Source organism: Xenopus laevis, chromosome 9_10L (genome assembly GCF_017654675.1).
Source record: "Xenopus laevis strain J_2021 chromosome 9_10L, Xenopus_laevis_v10.1, whole genome shotgun sequence".
Classification (NCBI taxonomy): Eukaryota; Metazoa; Chordata; class Amphibia; order Anura; family Pipidae; genus Xenopus; species Xenopus laevis.
Genome location: NC_054387.1, coordinates 52,679,036 through 52,694,035, shown reverse-complemented (window position 1 = coordinate 52,694,035; position 15,000 = coordinate 52,679,036). Strand labels below are relative to the sequence as shown.

At 48.4% G+C, this 15,000-nt stretch overlaps 16 non-coding genes and 3 pseudogenes across 16 annotated transcripts; all 19 read left to right on the top strand.

Moving 5' to 3' along the window:
- Nucleotides 1-518: 518 nt before the first annotated feature.
- LOC121398543 lies at nucleotides 519-623 on the top strand. Its single transcript, XR_005964371.1, has one exon. It is a non-coding gene; the product is annotated as a U6 spliceosomal RNA (small nuclear RNA).
- A 642-nt stretch (nucleotides 624-1,265) lies between these two features.
- Nucleotides 1,266-1,367, top strand: LOC121398560. The gene has a single exon (XR_005964384.1). It is a non-coding gene; the product is annotated as a U6 spliceosomal RNA (small nuclear RNA).
- A 677-nt stretch (nucleotides 1,368-2,044) lies between these two features.
- Nucleotides 2,045-2,154, top strand: LOC121398561. The gene has a single exon (XR_005964385.1). It is a non-coding gene; the product is annotated as a U6 spliceosomal RNA (small nuclear RNA).
- A 633-nt stretch (nucleotides 2,155-2,787) lies between these two features.
- LOC121398568 lies at nucleotides 2,788-2,894 on the top strand. Its single transcript, XR_005964390.1, has one exon. It is a non-coding gene; the product is annotated as a U6 spliceosomal RNA (small nuclear RNA).
- A 637-nt stretch (nucleotides 2,895-3,531) lies between these two features.
- On the top strand, nucleotides 3,532-3,629 carry LOC121398559 (annotated as a pseudogene).
- A 645-nt stretch (nucleotides 3,630-4,274) lies between these two features.
- LOC121398548 lies at nucleotides 4,275-4,381 on the top strand. Its single transcript, XR_005964376.1, has one exon. It is a non-coding gene; the product is annotated as a U6 spliceosomal RNA (small nuclear RNA).
- A 621-nt stretch (nucleotides 4,382-5,002) lies between these two features.
- Nucleotides 5,003-5,111, top strand: LOC121398545. Its single transcript, XR_005964373.1, has one exon. It is a non-coding gene; the product is annotated as a U6 spliceosomal RNA (small nuclear RNA).
- A 607-nt stretch (nucleotides 5,112-5,718) lies between these two features.
- LOC121398538 lies at nucleotides 5,719-5,825 on the top strand. The gene has a single exon (XR_005964366.1). It is a non-coding gene; the product is annotated as a U6 spliceosomal RNA (small nuclear RNA).
- Nucleotides 5,826-6,456: 631 nt separating this feature from the next.
- On the top strand, nucleotides 6,457-6,565 carry LOC121398546. Its single transcript, XR_005964374.1, has one exon. It is a non-coding gene; the product is annotated as a U6 spliceosomal RNA (small nuclear RNA).
- Nucleotides 6,566-7,208: 643 nt separating this feature from the next.
- On the top strand, nucleotides 7,209-7,310 carry LOC121398556. Its single transcript, XR_005964382.1, has one exon. It is a non-coding gene; the product is annotated as a U6 spliceosomal RNA (small nuclear RNA).
- A 622-nt stretch (nucleotides 7,311-7,932) lies between these two features.
- On the top strand, nucleotides 7,933-8,036 carry LOC121398542. The gene has a single exon (XR_005964370.1). It is a non-coding gene; the product is annotated as a U6 spliceosomal RNA (small nuclear RNA).
- A 630-nt stretch (nucleotides 8,037-8,666) lies between these two features.
- On the top strand, nucleotides 8,667-8,778 carry LOC121398555. The gene has a single exon (XR_005964381.1). It is a non-coding gene; the product is annotated as a U6 spliceosomal RNA (small nuclear RNA).
- A 642-nt stretch (nucleotides 8,779-9,420) lies between these two features.
- Nucleotides 9,421-9,524, top strand: LOC121398569. Its single transcript, XR_005964391.1, has one exon. It is a non-coding gene; the product is annotated as a U6 spliceosomal RNA (small nuclear RNA).
- Nucleotides 9,525-10,161: 637 nt separating this feature from the next.
- On the top strand, nucleotides 10,162-10,268 carry LOC121398554. Its single transcript, XR_005964380.1, has one exon. It is a non-coding gene; the product is annotated as a U6 spliceosomal RNA (small nuclear RNA).
- Nucleotides 10,269-10,914: 646 nt separating this feature from the next.
- On the top strand, nucleotides 10,915-11,010 carry LOC121398570 (annotated as a pseudogene).
- Nucleotides 11,011-12,393: 1,383 nt separating this feature from the next.
- LOC121398566 lies at nucleotides 12,394-12,496 on the top strand. Its single transcript, XR_005964389.1, has one exon. It is a non-coding gene; the product is annotated as a U6 spliceosomal RNA (small nuclear RNA).
- A 705-nt stretch (nucleotides 12,497-13,201) lies between these two features.
- On the top strand, nucleotides 13,202-13,306 carry LOC121398550. The gene has a single exon (XR_005964377.1). It is a non-coding gene; the product is annotated as a U6 spliceosomal RNA (small nuclear RNA).
- Nucleotides 13,307-13,948: 642 nt separating this feature from the next.
- Nucleotides 13,949-14,059, top strand: LOC121398562. The gene has a single exon (XR_005964386.1). It is a non-coding gene; the product is annotated as a U6 spliceosomal RNA (small nuclear RNA).
- Nucleotides 14,060-14,691: 632 nt separating this feature from the next.
- On the top strand, nucleotides 14,692-14,805 carry LOC121398549 (annotated as a pseudogene).
- The last annotated feature ends 195 nt before the right edge of the window (nucleotides 14,806-15,000 follow it).

Genomic DNA, 15,000 nt, shown 5'->3' with positions numbered 1-15,000 from the left:
TTGGCCTCGTTTCCTGTCTTCACGCAAGCAACATTCCCCAGCGAATACTTTGCTTTTTGGAATTCACATTTTCAATGTCTCGTCTATTGAGGTTTTAGCCCCACATGTTCCCCCACAATCTCTGCCCATGCTGCTGTATGAATGCCGAAGACCATAGGGCTGTTTGGTTACAAATGCTGGGATTACACAACCAAGGCGTATGCCCTCCTGTCTCACAGTGTAGACTCCAGCATGCTTTGCTTTCTGTTACAGCACTGCACCGTGTGCTATATTGGGCCTTCACAATGAGAGTTCCCAGCATTCCTCGCTGTCTGGAAATCTTCTTGCATGCAGTCTAAACTGGGTTTCCCACACATCCCCCCGCAATCTCTGCCCATGCTTGTGTATAGGTGAAGAGCATAGGGCTGCTTTTGCAAATGGCTGGGATTAACAAAGCCAGCGATCGGTACAGAATCTGGCGCCCGAAGGAAGAGTGGATTTTGGGGACATATATATACATCTGAGCGGGCAGTAGGCTTGTGCTCGCTTCGGCAGCACATATACTTAAATTGGAACGATACAGAGAAGATTAGCATGGCCCTGCGCAAGGAGACACGCAAATTCGTGAAGCTTCCAAATATTTTTGCACCCATGCTTCTCATAGGTCCTTGGGGCCTGGAACTGCCTCTTCGCACTTTAGTACCATACAAACGTCAAGAAATTGTGCCAAAGTAAACGGCTGTTTGGCGCTGCGGTGTTCCTGTCTTCGCAAGCACATTCCCCAGCATACTTTGCTTTTTGGAATCATATTTCAAGTCTCGTCTAATTGAGGCTTTTGGCCAAGTCCCCCCACAACTCTGCCCATGACTGCTGTATGAAGGCCGAAGACGCATAGGGCTTTTTGGTACAAATGGTGGGATTACACAACCAAGCGTATCCCTCATGTCCACAGTGCATCAGACTCCCAGCAGTGCTTGCTTCTGCTACAGCACTTCACCGTGTGCTTTATTGGGCCTTTCAACAATCAGAGTTCCCAGCATGCCTCGCGTCTGGAATCTTATTTTGCATGGCCTAGTCTAAACTGAGTTCTTGCCACAAACATCCCCCCCGCAATCTCTGCCCATGTTGCTGTATAAAGGGCTGAAGAAGCATAGGGCTGCTTGTGCAAATGCAGCTGGATAGTACACAAGCAGCGATCGGTCACAGATCTTGTCGCCCTAATGTGAGAGTGTTATTTTGGCCGGACCTATATATACATCTGAAGCGGGCAGTAGGCTGTGCTCGCTATGCCTTGGGCAGCAGCAATACTAAAATTGGAACGATACAAGAAAGATTAGCATGTCCCTGCGCAAGATGACACGCAAAGTCGTGAAAGCGTTCCATATTTTGCACCCGATGCTTCTTCATAGGTCTTGGGCCTGGAACTGCTCTTCGCCTTAGTACCATCAAACGTCAAGAAAATTGTGCCAAAGTAAACGGCTGGCTTGGCCTGCGGTGTCCTGTCTTCCGCAAGCAACATTCCCCCCAGCATTTACTTTGCTTTGGAATCATATTTCAATGTCTCGTCTAATTGAAGTTGTTGCCCACATTTGTCCCCCACAATCTCTAGCCTCATAGCTGCTGATGAGCCGAAGCGCAATAGGGCTGTTTTGGATACAAATGGCTGGATTAACAACAAACCAAGCGTATGCCCCTGCTGTCTCACAGTGTAGGACTCCCAGCATGCTTTCTTTCTGTACAGCACTTCACCGTGTGCTTTATTGCCTTATCACAAGTGAGAGTTCCAGGCATTGCCTCCTGTCGGACATCTTATTTTGCATGCCTAGTCTAACTGGGTTTTCCCACACATCCCCCCGCAATCTCTTGCCCACATGCTCAAAAAACAAGACCTTCACCAAAGGAGGCGCGACCAGCTGCTATAAAGGCTGAGAGCATAGGGCTGCTATTGTGCAAATGGCTGGATACACAAGGCCACGCGATCGGTCACAGAATTCTTGTCGGCCCGGAAGGTGGAAGAGTGTTTTTGGGCCGACGTATATATATACATCTGGAAGCGGGCAGTAGCTTGCTCGCTTCAGGCAGCCACATATACTAAAATTGGAACAGTACAGAGAAGATTAGTATGGCCCTGCCGACAGGATGACACGCAAATTCGCTGAAGCGCTTCCATATTTGCACCGAGCTTCTTCATAGGCTTGGGCCTGGAACTTGCGCTCGCCACTTTCAGTTACCATCAAACGTCCAAAGAAATTGTGCAAAAGGAAACGCTGTTTTTGGCCTGCGGTGTTCCTGTCTCCGCAAGCAACATCCCCCCCAGCCATACTTTGCTTTTTTGGAACATATTCAATGTCTCGTCTATTGAGTTTTGCCACATGTTCCCCCACAATCTTTGCCCCATTGCTGCAGTATGAAAGGCCGAAGCGCATAGGGCTGTTTTGGACAAATGCTGGGATACACAACCAAGCGTATGCCCTCTGTCTCACAGTGTAGGACTCCCAGCATGCTTTGCTTTCGTACAGCCACTTCACCGTGTGCTTTATTGGGCCTTTCACAAGTGAGAGTTCCCCAGCATGCCTCGCGTCTGGAATCTTAATTTTCGATGCCTGTCTAACTGAGTTTTGCCCACACATCCCCCCCGCAATCCTGCCCATGCTTGCGTATAAAGGCTGAAGAGCATAGGGCTGCTTTGTTGCAATGGCTGGTATACACAAAGCCAGCGATCGTCACAGACTCTGTCGCCCTAAGTGGAAGAGTTATATTTTGGGCCGACTATATATACATCTGAAAGTGGGCCCAGTTAGGCTTGTCTCGCTTACGGCAGCACATATACTAAAATTGGAACATTTACAGAGAAGAATTAGGCATGAGCCCATGCGCAAGGAGACACGCAAATTCGTGAGCGGTTCCATATCTTTTGCACCCGAGCTTCTTCATAGTGTTGGGGCCTGGAACTGCTCTCGCACTTTAGTACCATCAAACGTCAAGAAAATTGTGCAAAGTAAACGCTGTTTTGGCCTGCGTGTTCCTGTCTTCCGCAAAGAAATTCCCCCCCAGCAACTTGCTCTTTTGGAATACATATTTCAGATGTCTCGTCTAATTGTGGGTTGTTGCCACATGTTCCCCACAATCTCTGCCCATGCTGCTGTATTGGAAGCCGAAGCGCATAAGGGCTGTTTTGGTACAGAATGCTGGATTACCACAACCAAGCGTATGCCCCGCTTCTCACAGTGTAGACTCCCAGCATGCTTTGCTTTCGTACAGCACTTCACCGGGGTTTATTGGCCTTTCACAAGTGAGAGGTTCCTAGCATGCCTCGCTGTCTGGAATCTTATTTGCATGCCTTGTCTAAACATGAGGTTTTGCCCACCAACATCCCCCCCACCGCAATCCTCTGCCCAGCTTGCTGTATAAAGGCTGAAGAGCATAGGGCATGCTTTGTGCAAATGGCTGGGATTACACAACCAGCGATCGGTCACAAGACTCTTGTCGCCCTAAGGTGAAGTTGTATTTTGGCCGACTATATATACATCTTGAAGCGGGCAGTAGGCTTGTGCTCGCTTCGCGACACTATACTAAATTGAACCTACAGAGAAGATTAGCATGCCCCTGCGCAAGGATGACACGCAAATCGTGAAGCGGTTCCATATTTGGCACCCGATGCTTCTCTCATAAGGTCTTGGCGGCCTGAGGAACTGCTCTTCGCACTAGTACATTCAAACGCAAGAAATTGTGCAAGTAAACGGCTGTTTTGAGCCTGCAGTTTCCTGGTCTATCCGCAAGCACATTCCCCAGCATACTTTGCTTTTTGGAATCATATTTCAATGCTCGTCTAATTGAGTTCTGCCCCACAGGTTCCCACATCTCCTGCCATGCTGCTGTATGCAAGGCCGAAGCGGCATAGGTCTGTTTTGGTACAAATGGCTGGGATTACACAAAACCCAAGCGTATTGCCCTCTGTTCTCACATGTATGACTCCCAGCATGCTTTGCTTTCATAGTTAACAGCACTTCAACGTGTCTTTGTATTGGGCCTTTCACAAGTCTGAAGAGTTCCCAGCATCGCCTCGCGTCTGAATCTTATTTGAGGCCTAGTCTAACTGAGGTTTGGCCCACACATCCCCCACCCCCGCTCAATCTCTGCCCATGCTTGCTGTATAAAGGCTGAAGAGCATAGGCTGCTTTGTGCAAATGCTGGGATTACACAACCAGCGATCGGTCACAATCTTGTCGCCCATAGGTGGAAGAGTGTATTTTTGGCCGACTATATATACATCTGAAAAAGCGGGCAGCTAGCTTGTGCTCGCTTCGGCACGCACATAATACTAAATTGGAACGATACAGAGAGATATAGCATAACCCCTGCGCAAGGATGACACGCAAATTCTGAAGCTTGCCATACTTTTGCACCCATGCTTCCTTCATTAGGTCTTGGGGCCTGAACTGCTCTTCGCACTCTGAGTACCATCAAACCGCGCAAGAAAGTGCTGCCCAAAAGTAAACGGCTGTTGTTGGCTGCGGTTTCCTTCTTCCGCAGAGCAACATTCCCCAGCACTACTTTGCTTTTGGAATCACATTTCAATGTCTCGTCCAAATGAGAGTTTTTGCCCACATGTTCCCCCACAATCTTCTCCCATGTGCTGTCAATGAAGGCCGAAGCGCATAGGGCTTTTGGTACAAATGGCTGGGAATTACACAACCAAGCGTATGCCCTCTGTCTCACAGTGTAGGACTTAACCAGCATGCTTTGCTTCGTACAGCACTTCACCGTGTGCTTTATTGGCCTTTCACAAGTTGAGAGTTCCCAGCATGCCTCGCTGTCGGAACTTATTTGCATGCCTAGGCTAACTGAGTTTTGCCCACACATCCCCCGCAATCTCTGCCCAGCTGCCTGTATAAAGGCTGAAGAGCCTAGGGTGCTTAGTGCAATGGCTGGTAACAAGCCAGCGACGGTCACAATCTTGTCGCCTAGTGGAAGAGTAATATTTTGGCGGACTATATATACATCTGAAGCGGGCCAGAGGCTTGTGCTCGCTTCGGGCAGCACATGATACTAAAAATTTAAACGATACAGAGAAGTTAGCATGGCCCCTGCGCAAGGATGACACGCAAATTCGTGAAGCGTTCCATATTTTGGCCCCGATAGCTTCTTCATAGGTCTTGGGGCCTGAACTGCTCTTCGCACTTTATACCCAAACGTCAAGAATTGCATCAAGTAAACGCTGTATTGGCTTGCGCGTGTCCTGTCTTCCGCAAGCAAACCATCCCAGATACTTTGCTTTTTGGAATCACATCTTCAATGTCTCGTCCAATTGAGTTTTTGCCACATGTTCCCCACAATCTCTGCCCATGCTGCTGTATGAAGCGAAGCGCATAGGGCTGTTTTGGTACAAATGGCTGGGATTCACAACCAAGGTATGCCCCCGTCCACAGTGTAGGATCCCAGCAGTGCTTTGCTTTCTTGTACAGCACTCACCGTGTGCTTATTGGGCCTTCACAAGTGAAGTTCCAGCATGCCTCGCTGTCTGGAATCTTATTTGCATGCCTAGTCAACGGAGGTTTTACCCACAACATCCCCCCCCGCAATCTCTGCCCATGCTTGCGGATAAAGGCTGAAGAGCATAGGGCTGCTTTGTGCAAATGGCTGGGAGATTACACAGCCACGACGGCTCACAGATCTTGTCGCCCTAAGGTGGAAGAGGTATTTTGGCCGACTAAGTATACATCTAAGCGGCAGTAGCTTGTGCTCGCCTTCGCAGCACATATACTAAAATTGGAACGATACAGAGAAGATTAGCATTGGCCCTGCGCAAGGATGACACGCAAATTTTTGTGAAGCTTCCATATTTTGCACCGATGCTTCTTCATAGTCTTGAGGACCTGAACTTGCTCTTACGCACTTTAGTACCATCAAACGTTCAGAAATTGTGCAAAAGTAAACGCTGTTTTGGCCTTGCGGTGTTCCTGTCTTCCGCAAGCACCAATTCCCCCCAGCAAACTTTGCTTTTGAATCATATTTCGAATGTCTCGTTTAATGAGCGGTTTTGCCCCACATTTCCCCCACAATCTCTGCCCATGCTGACGTTATGAAGCCGAAGCGCATAGGGCTTTTTGGTACAAATGGCTGGGATACACAACCAAGCGTATGCCCCTCGTCCTCACAGTGTAGGACTTCCCAGCATGGTTGCTTTCTCGTACAGCACTCACCGTGCTGCTTTATTGGGCGTCACAGTGAGAGTCCCAGCATGCCTCGCTGTTCTGAATCTTATTTGATGCCTAGTCTAACTGAGGTTTTGCCCACCATCCAACCCCCGCAATCTCTGCCCATGCTTGCTTATAAAGCTGCAAATGGGCATAGAGGCTGCTTTGTGCAAATGGCTGGGAATTACACAAGCAGCATCGGTCCACAGATCTTGTTCGCCCTAAGGTGGAAGAGTGTATTTGACCGACTATATACTACATCTGAAAGCGGCAGTAGCTTGTGCTCGCTTCGCCAGCACATATACTAAATTGGAACGATACAGAGAAGAGTAGTATCGGCCCCTGCGCAAGGAATGACACGCCAAAATCGTGAAGCGTTCCATATTTGCACCCGAGCTTCTTCATAGGTCTTGGGGCCGGAACTGTCTTTCCGCACTTAGTACCATCAAACGTCAAGAAATTGTAGCCAAAGTAAACGGCTGTTTATGGCCTGCTGGTGTTCTGTCTTGCCGCAAGCAACATTCCCAGGCATACTTTGCTTTGGAATCATATGTCAATGGACTCGTCTCAATGAGGTTTTGCCCCACCATTTCCCCCACAATCTCTGCCCATGCTGCTGTATTGAAGGCCGAAGCCATAGGCTTTTTGTACAAATGGCTGGTTACACAACCAAGCTATGCCCCTCTGGTCTTCACAGTTGTAGGCACTCCCAGCATGCTTTGCTTTCTGTACAGCACTTTTCACCGTGTGCTTTTATTGGGCCTTTCAAAGTAGAGTTTCCAGCAGCCTCGCTGTCTGGAATCTTATTGCATGCCTAGCTAACTGAGGTTTTGCCACACATCCCCCCCGCAATCTCTGCCCATGCTTCTGTAAAGGCTGGGGAAAAAAAAAGGGGAAGGCATGGGCTGCTTTGCAAATGGCTGGGATTACACAACGCCAGCGATCGGTCACAGATCTTGTTCGCCCTAAGGTGGGAAGAGTATATTTTGGACCGACTATTATATACATCTGAAGCTGGCAAGTGAGGCTTGTGCTCGCTTCGGCAGCACATAACTAAATTGGAACATCAAGAGCAAGATAGCATGGCCCCTGCGCAAGGATGACACGCAAATTCGTGAGGCGTTCCTATTTTGCACCCGATGCTTCATTCATGGATCTTGGCGCCTGGAACTGCTCTCGCACTTAGTACCATCAAACGTCAAGAAATTGTGCAAAGTAAACGGGCTGTTATTTGGCCTGCCTGTTCTGTCTTCCGCAGCAACATTCCCACAGCATACTTGCCTTTTTGGAATCACACTTTCAATGTCTCGTCTAATTTTAGTTTTGCCCACATGTTCCCCACAATCTCTGCCCATGCTGCTGTATTGGAAGGCCGAAGCGCATAGGCTGTTTGGACAAATGAGCTGGATTACACAACCACAGCGTATGCCCCTCTGTCTCCAGATAGGACTCCACATGCTCTTGCTTTCTGTACAGCGCACGTTTCACCGTGTGCTTTATTGTGCCTTCACAAGTGAGAATCCAGCATTGCCGGCGCTGTCGGAATCTATATATTGGCATGCTAGTCTACACTGAGGTTTTCCCCACATCCCCCCGCCAATCTGTCCATGCTTGCGTATAAGGCTGAAGAGCATAGGGCCTGCTTGTGCAAATGGCTGGGATTACACAAGCAGCGATCGGTTCACAGATCTTGTCGCCTAATGTGAAGAGTGTATTTTGCCGACTATATATACATCTGAAGCGGGCAGTAGGCTTTGCTGCTTCGCAGCAACATATATCTAAATTGGAACGATACAGAGAAGATTAGCATGGCCCCTGCGCAAGGATGACACGCAAATTCGCTGAAGCTTCCATATTTTCGCACCCGATGCTCTTCATAGGTTCTTGGGGGCCTGGAACTGCGCTTACGCCTTAGTACCATCAAACGTCAAGAATTGTGCAAAGTAAACGGCTGTTTTGGCCGCGTTTCCTGTCTTCCGCAAGCAACATCCCCCCCAGCATCTTTGCTTGCGAATCATATTTTCAATGTTCGTCTAATTGAGGTTTTCCCACATGTTCCCCCACAATCTCTGCCATGCTGCTGTATGAAGGCCGAAGCGCATAGGGCTGTTTGTACAAATGGCTGGATTACAAACCCAAGCGTATGCCCCTCGTCTCACAGTGTAGGGATCCCAGCATGCCTTTGGCTTTCTGGACGCACTTCACCGTGATGCGTTTATTGGGCCTTTAAACAAGTGAGAGTTCCAGCATGCCTTCGCGTACTGGAATCTTATTTGCATGCCTATTCTAACTAGGTTTTGCCCACACATCCCCCCCCGCAATCTCTGCCCATAGGCTTGCTGTAATAAAGGCCTGAAGAGCATAGGGCTGCCTTTCGTGCAAATGCGGATTACACAAAGCCGCGATCGAGTCAACAGATCTTGTCGCCTAGGTGGAAGAGTGTATTTTTGGCGACATATATAACATACTGAAAAGCGCGGCAGTAGGCTTGTGCTCAGCTTCCGGCCAGCACATATACTAAGAATGGAACGATAAACAGAGAAATATCATGGCCCCTGCGCAAAGGATGACACGCAAATTCGTTGAAGCGCTTTCCATATTTTGCACCCGATGCTTCCTTCACTTAGTCTTGGCCTGGAACTGCTCATTCGCACTTTTAGTACCATTCAAACTCGTCAAGAAATTGTTGCAAGTAAACGGCTGTTTTGCCTGCGGTGTTCCTGTCTTCCGCCAAGCAACATCCCCCCAGCATACTTTGCTTTTGGAATCCATATTTCAATGTCTCGTCAAATTGAGGTTTGCCCAACCATGTTCCCCACAATCTCTGCCATGCTGCTGTATAGAAGCGAAAGCGCATAGGGCTGTTTTGGTTACAAAATGAGCTCGGATTACACAAACCAAGCGTATGCCCTCTGTCTCACAGATGTAGACTCCCAGCATGCTTTGCTTTCTGTACGCACTTCACCGTGGTGCTTTATTGGGCCTTTGCAACAAGTGAGATGTTCCAAAGCATGCACTCGCTGTCTAATCCTATTTGCGATGCCTAGTCTAACTGAGGTTCTTGCCACAATCCCCCCCCCCGCAATCTCTGCCCATGCTTGCGTATAAAGGCTGAAGGCATAGGGCTGCTTGTGCAAATGCTGGGATTACACAAGCCAGCCGATCCGGTCACAGATCTTGTCGCCTAGGGATGGAAGAGTGATTTTGGCCGACTATAATACATCTGAAGCGGGCAGTAGGCCTTGTGCTCGCTTCGGCAGCACATATGACAAATGGAACGATACAGGAGAATAAACATCCCACTGCGCAAGGATGAACACGCAAATTCGTGAAGCGTTCTCAGATTTTGCAGCCCGATGCTCTTCATACGTCTTGAGCCTGAACTGCTCATTCGCACATTTAGTACCATCAAACGTCAAGAAAGTTGTGCAAAGTAAACGGCGTTTTGGCCATGCCGTGTTCCTGTCTTACCGCAAGCAACCATTCCCCCCAGCATATCTTTGCTTTTTGGAATCATATTTCAATGTTGTCTAATTGAGGTTTTGCCCACATGTTCCCCCACAATCTCTGCCCATCTGCTGTATGAAGGCCGAAGCGCATAGGGCTAGTTTTGGGACAATGGCGGGATTACACAACCAAGCGTATCCCCTTCATGTCTCACAGTGTAGGACTCCCAGCATATGTTTGCTTTCTGCTACAGACACTTCACCGTGGCTTTATCGGGCCTTTCACAAGTGAGATCTCCACAAGCATGCCTCGCTGTCTGGAATCTTATTTCATGCCTATGTCTAACTGAGGTTTGCCCACACATGCCCCCCGCAATCTCTGCCCATGCTTGCTTGATATAAAGGCTGAAGGAGCATAGGGAGCTTTGTGCAAATGGCTGGGATTACACAACGCCAGCGGGACGGTCACAGATCTGTCGCCTAAGGTGGAAGAGTTATTTTGGCCGACTATATATACACTGAAGCGGGCAGTAGGCTTGTGCTCGCCTTCGGCAGCAATATACTAAAATATGGAACGATAAGAGAAAGATTAGCATGGCCCCTGGCAAGGATGACACGCAAATTCGTGAAGCTGTTCCAGAATTTTTTGCAACCCGATGCTTCAGTTCATAGGCATTGGGCCTGAAACTGCTCTTCGCACGTTAGTACCATCAAACGTCAAGAAAATTGTAGCAAAGTAAACGGCTGTTTTATGGCCTGCCGGTGTTCCTGTTCTTCCCAAGCAACATTCCCCAGACATAGCTTTGCTTTTTGGAATCAACATTTCAATGTTCGTCTAAATTGAGGCTTTTGCCCACATGTTCCCCACAATCTCTGCCATGCTGCTTCGTATGAAGGCCGAAGCGCATTAGGGCTGTTTCTGGTACAAATGGCTGGAATTACACAACCAAGCGTATGCCCCTCTGGTGCTCCACGTGTAGACTCCCAGCATGCTGTGCTCTGTACAGCAACTTCACCGTGTGCTTTATTGGGGCTTTCACAAGTGAGAGTTCCCCAGCATGCCTCGCTGTCTGCGAATCTTATTTGCATGCCTTAGCTAACTGAAGGTTTGCCCACACATCCCCCCGCAATCTCTGCCCATCTTGCTGTATTAAACTAAGAGACATAGGGGCTGCTTTGTGCAAATGGCTGGATAGACACAACCAGCGATCGTCACAGATCTTGTCGCCCTAGTGAAAGGTATTTTGGCCGACTATATAATAATCTGAAAAAGAACGGGCAGTAGGCTTAGTGCTCGCTTCGCCAGCACATAATAAAATCTGAACATACAGAAGATTAGCATGGCACCCGACGATGACACGCAAATTCGTGAAGCGTTCATACTTTGCACCCGATGCTTCGTCTAGCGTCATTGGGCCTGCGAAACTGCTCTTCGCACTTTCAGTACCTCAAACGTCAGAAATTGTGCAAAGTAAACCGGCTGTTTGCCTGCGGTGCTTCCTGTCTTCCGCAAGCAACCATTCCCCCCCAGCATAACTTTGCTTTTTGGAATCATATTTCAATGACTCGATCTAATTGAGTTTTGCCCACATGTCCCCACACATTCTCTGGCCCATGCTTGTATGAAGAGCCGAAAGCGCATAGCGGGCTGTTTGGGTACAATGGGCTGGATTACACACCAAGCGTTGCCCCTCTGTCTCACAGTGAGGATCCCAGCATGCTTTTGCTTGCTGTACAGCACTTCACCGTGTGCTTTATTGGTGCCTTTCACAAGTGAGAGTTCCAGCAGCCTCGCTGTCTGGAATGCTTATTTGCATGCCTAGTCAACTGAGAGTTTTGCCCACACATCCCCCCGCAATCTTGCATCGCTTGCTGATAAAGGCTGAACAGGGCATAGGGCTGCTTTGTGCAAATGGCTGGATTACACAGCCACGATCGAGTCATCAATCTGATCGCCCTAAGGTGGAAGAGTGTATTTGCCACTATACTACTACATCTGAAGCGGGCAGCAGGCTGTGCTCCGCTTTGGCAAGCACATATACTAAACATTGGAACGATACAGGAAATTACATGGCCCCTGCCGCAATGATGACACGCAAATTCGTTGAAGCTTCCATATTTGCACCCGATGCTTCTTCAAGCTCTTTGGGCCTGGAACTGCTCTTCGCACTTTAGCTCACATAAAACGTCAAGAAATGCTCAAAGTAAACGGCTGTTTTGCCTGCGTGTTCCTGTCTCGCAAGCAACGATTCCCCCCCAGCAGTACTTTGCTTTTGAATCACTTTTCATGTCTAGTCTAATTGAGGTTTTTGCCCACATGTTCCCCCACAATCTCTGCCACATGCTGCTGTATGAAGGCGAAGCGCTAGGGCTTTTGTACAAATGGCTGGATTACACAACCAAGACGTATGCCCTCTGTCCTCACAGTGTAGGACTCCAGCATGCTGATTGTTTCTGTAAGCACTTCACGTGGTGTTATTGGCGCCTTTCACAATGAGAGTTCCCACATGCCTCGCTGTCTGGAACTTATTTGCATGCCTAGTCTAACTGAGGTGTTGCCCACACATCCCCCCGCAATTTTGCCATGCTTTGCTGTTGTATTTTAAAAAGGGTGGGAAAAAAGGAAGGGGCAATAGGGGGGCTTGCTTTGTGCCAAATGGCTGGAATTACTACACCAAGCAGCGATCGGTCACAGATCTTGTTCGCCCTAAGGTGAAGAGTATATTTTGGCCGACGTATATATACATCTGAAAGCGGCAGGTAGGCTTGTAGCTCGCTTCGGCAGCACATATACTAAATTTGAACGATACAGAAAGATTAGCATGGCCATGCGCAAGGACTGTAACGCAAATTCGTGAAGCGTTCCATATTTGCACCCGCATAGCTTCTTTCATTAGGGTCTTGGGGCTGGGACTGCTCTTCGCACTTGAGTACCATCAAAAAAAAAAAAAAAAAAAAAAAAAAAAAAAAAAAAAAAAAAAAAAAAAAAAAAAAAAAAAAAAAAAAAAAATACGTCAAGAAATGTGCAAAGTAAACGGCTGTTTTGCCTGCGGTGTTCCTGTCTTCCGCAAGCACATTCCCCCCAGCATACTTTGCTTTGGAATCAATTTCAATGTCTCGTCTTAGATTAGAGTTTTGCCCACATGTTCCCCCCACAATCTTCTGCCCATGCTGCTGTATGAAGGCCGAAGCGCATAGGGCTGTTTTGTACAAATGGCTGGGAATTACACAACAACGTATGCCCTCTGGTCTCACAGTGTTAGACTCCCGCATGCTTTGCTTCTGTTACAGGCACATTCACCGTGTGCTTTATTGGGCCTTCACAAGTGAGAAGGCCTAGCATGCTCGCTGTCTCGAATCTTATTTGCATGCCTTAGTCTAACTGAGGTTGGCCCACCATCCCCCCCCACCGCAATCTCTGCCATGCTTGCTGTTATAAAGCTGAAGAGCATAGGCTGCGTTGCTGCAAATGGCTGATTAACACAAGCCAGCGATTCGGTACACAGATCTAGGCGCCTAAGGTGAAGAGTGGTATTTTGGCCGACTATATATACATCTGAACGCGGGCAGTAGGCTTGTGCTCGCTTCGGCCAGCAAGTATACTAAAATTGGAACGAACAGAGAAAGATTAGCATGCCCCTGCGCAAGGAATACACGCAAATTCGTGAAGCGTTCCATATTTTGGCACCCGATGCTTCTTCATAGGCTTTGGCCCTGGAACTGCTCTTCGACACTTAGTACCATCAAACGTCAAGAATTGTGCCAATAAACGGCTGTTTGGCCTGCGGTGGTTCCTGTTCCGCAAGCAACATTCCCAGCAGTACTTTGCGTTTTGGAATTCATATTTCAATGACTCGTCTAAATTGAGGTTTTGCCCACATGTTCCCCCACAATCTCTTGCCCATGCATGCTGTATGAAGGCCGCAAGCGCATAGGGCTGTTTTGGTTACAAATGGCTGGGATTACACAACCAAGCGTATGCCCCCTGTTCACAGTGTAGACTTCCCAGCATGCTTTCTTTCGTACCAGCACTTCACCGTGTGCTTTATTGGTTCCTTTCACAAGTGAGGAGTTCCCAGCATAGCCTCGCTGGTCTGGAATTCTTATTTGCAGCAGTCTAACTGAGGTTTTGCCCACACATCCCCCCCCCCCCGCCTAATCATCTGCCCATGCTGCCTGGTATTAAGGCTGAAAAGAGCATAGGGCTGCTTTGTGCAAAAGGCTGGGATAGCACAAAGCCAGCCGCATCGGTCACAGATCGTCCCCTAAGGTGGAAAGAGTGTATTTTGGCCGGACTATATATAATCTGAAGCGGGCAGTAGGTTCGTGCCTCGCTTCGCAGCACATATACTAAATTGGAACGAGACAGAGAAGATTAGCATTAGCCCCTGACGGCAAAGTATGACACGCAAATTCGTGGAAGCTTCTCATATTTGCCCCGGATGCTCCATAGGTCTTGGGGCCTGGAAACTGCTCTTCGCCACTTTAGTACCATCAAACGTCAAAATTGTGCAAAGTAAACGCTGTTTTGGCCATGCGGTTGTTCCTGTCTCCGCAAGCAAATTCCCCAGCATTACTTTCTTTTGGGAATCATATTTCAAACTGTCTCGTCTAATTGAGGTTTGCCCACATGTTCCCCCACATCTCTGCCCATGCTGCGATGTATGAAGGCGAGCAGCATAGGCTGTTTTTGTACAACATGGGCTGGGATTACCACAACCAAGCGTATGCCCTCTGGTCACAGTGTAGACTCCCAGCATGCTTTGCTTTCTGTACAGCAACCTCTCACCCGTGCTGCTTTAACTTCGGGCCCTTTCACAGGTGAGAAGGTTTCCCGAGCATGCCGCGCTGTCTGAATCTGAGTGCATGCCTAGTCTGAACTGAGGTTTTGCCCACACATCCCCCCCGCAATCGCCATGCTTGCTGGATAAAGGCTGAGAGCATAGGGCTGCTTTGTGCAAATGGTGGGATTACACAAGCAGCGATCGGTCACCAGACTTGTCGCCGAGTGGAAAGAGTAGTATTTTGGCACGACTATTATATACACTCTAAGCGGCAGTAGTCTTCGTTGCTCGACTTCGGTAGCAATATACTAAAATCTGGAACGATACAGAGAAGAAGATTTAGGCATGGCCCCTGCGCGCAAGGATGACACGCAAATTCGTGAAGCGTTCCATAATTTTGCACCCGATGCTCTCATAGTCTTGGGGCCTGAACATGCTCTTCGCACTCTGAGATACATCAAACGTCAAGAAATTTGCAAAGTAAACGAGCTGTTTGGCCTGCGTGTTCCTGTCCTTCCGCAAGGCAACATGTCCCAGCATACTTTGCCTTTTGGAATCACATTTCAATGTCTCGTCCAATGGAGGTCTTTGCCA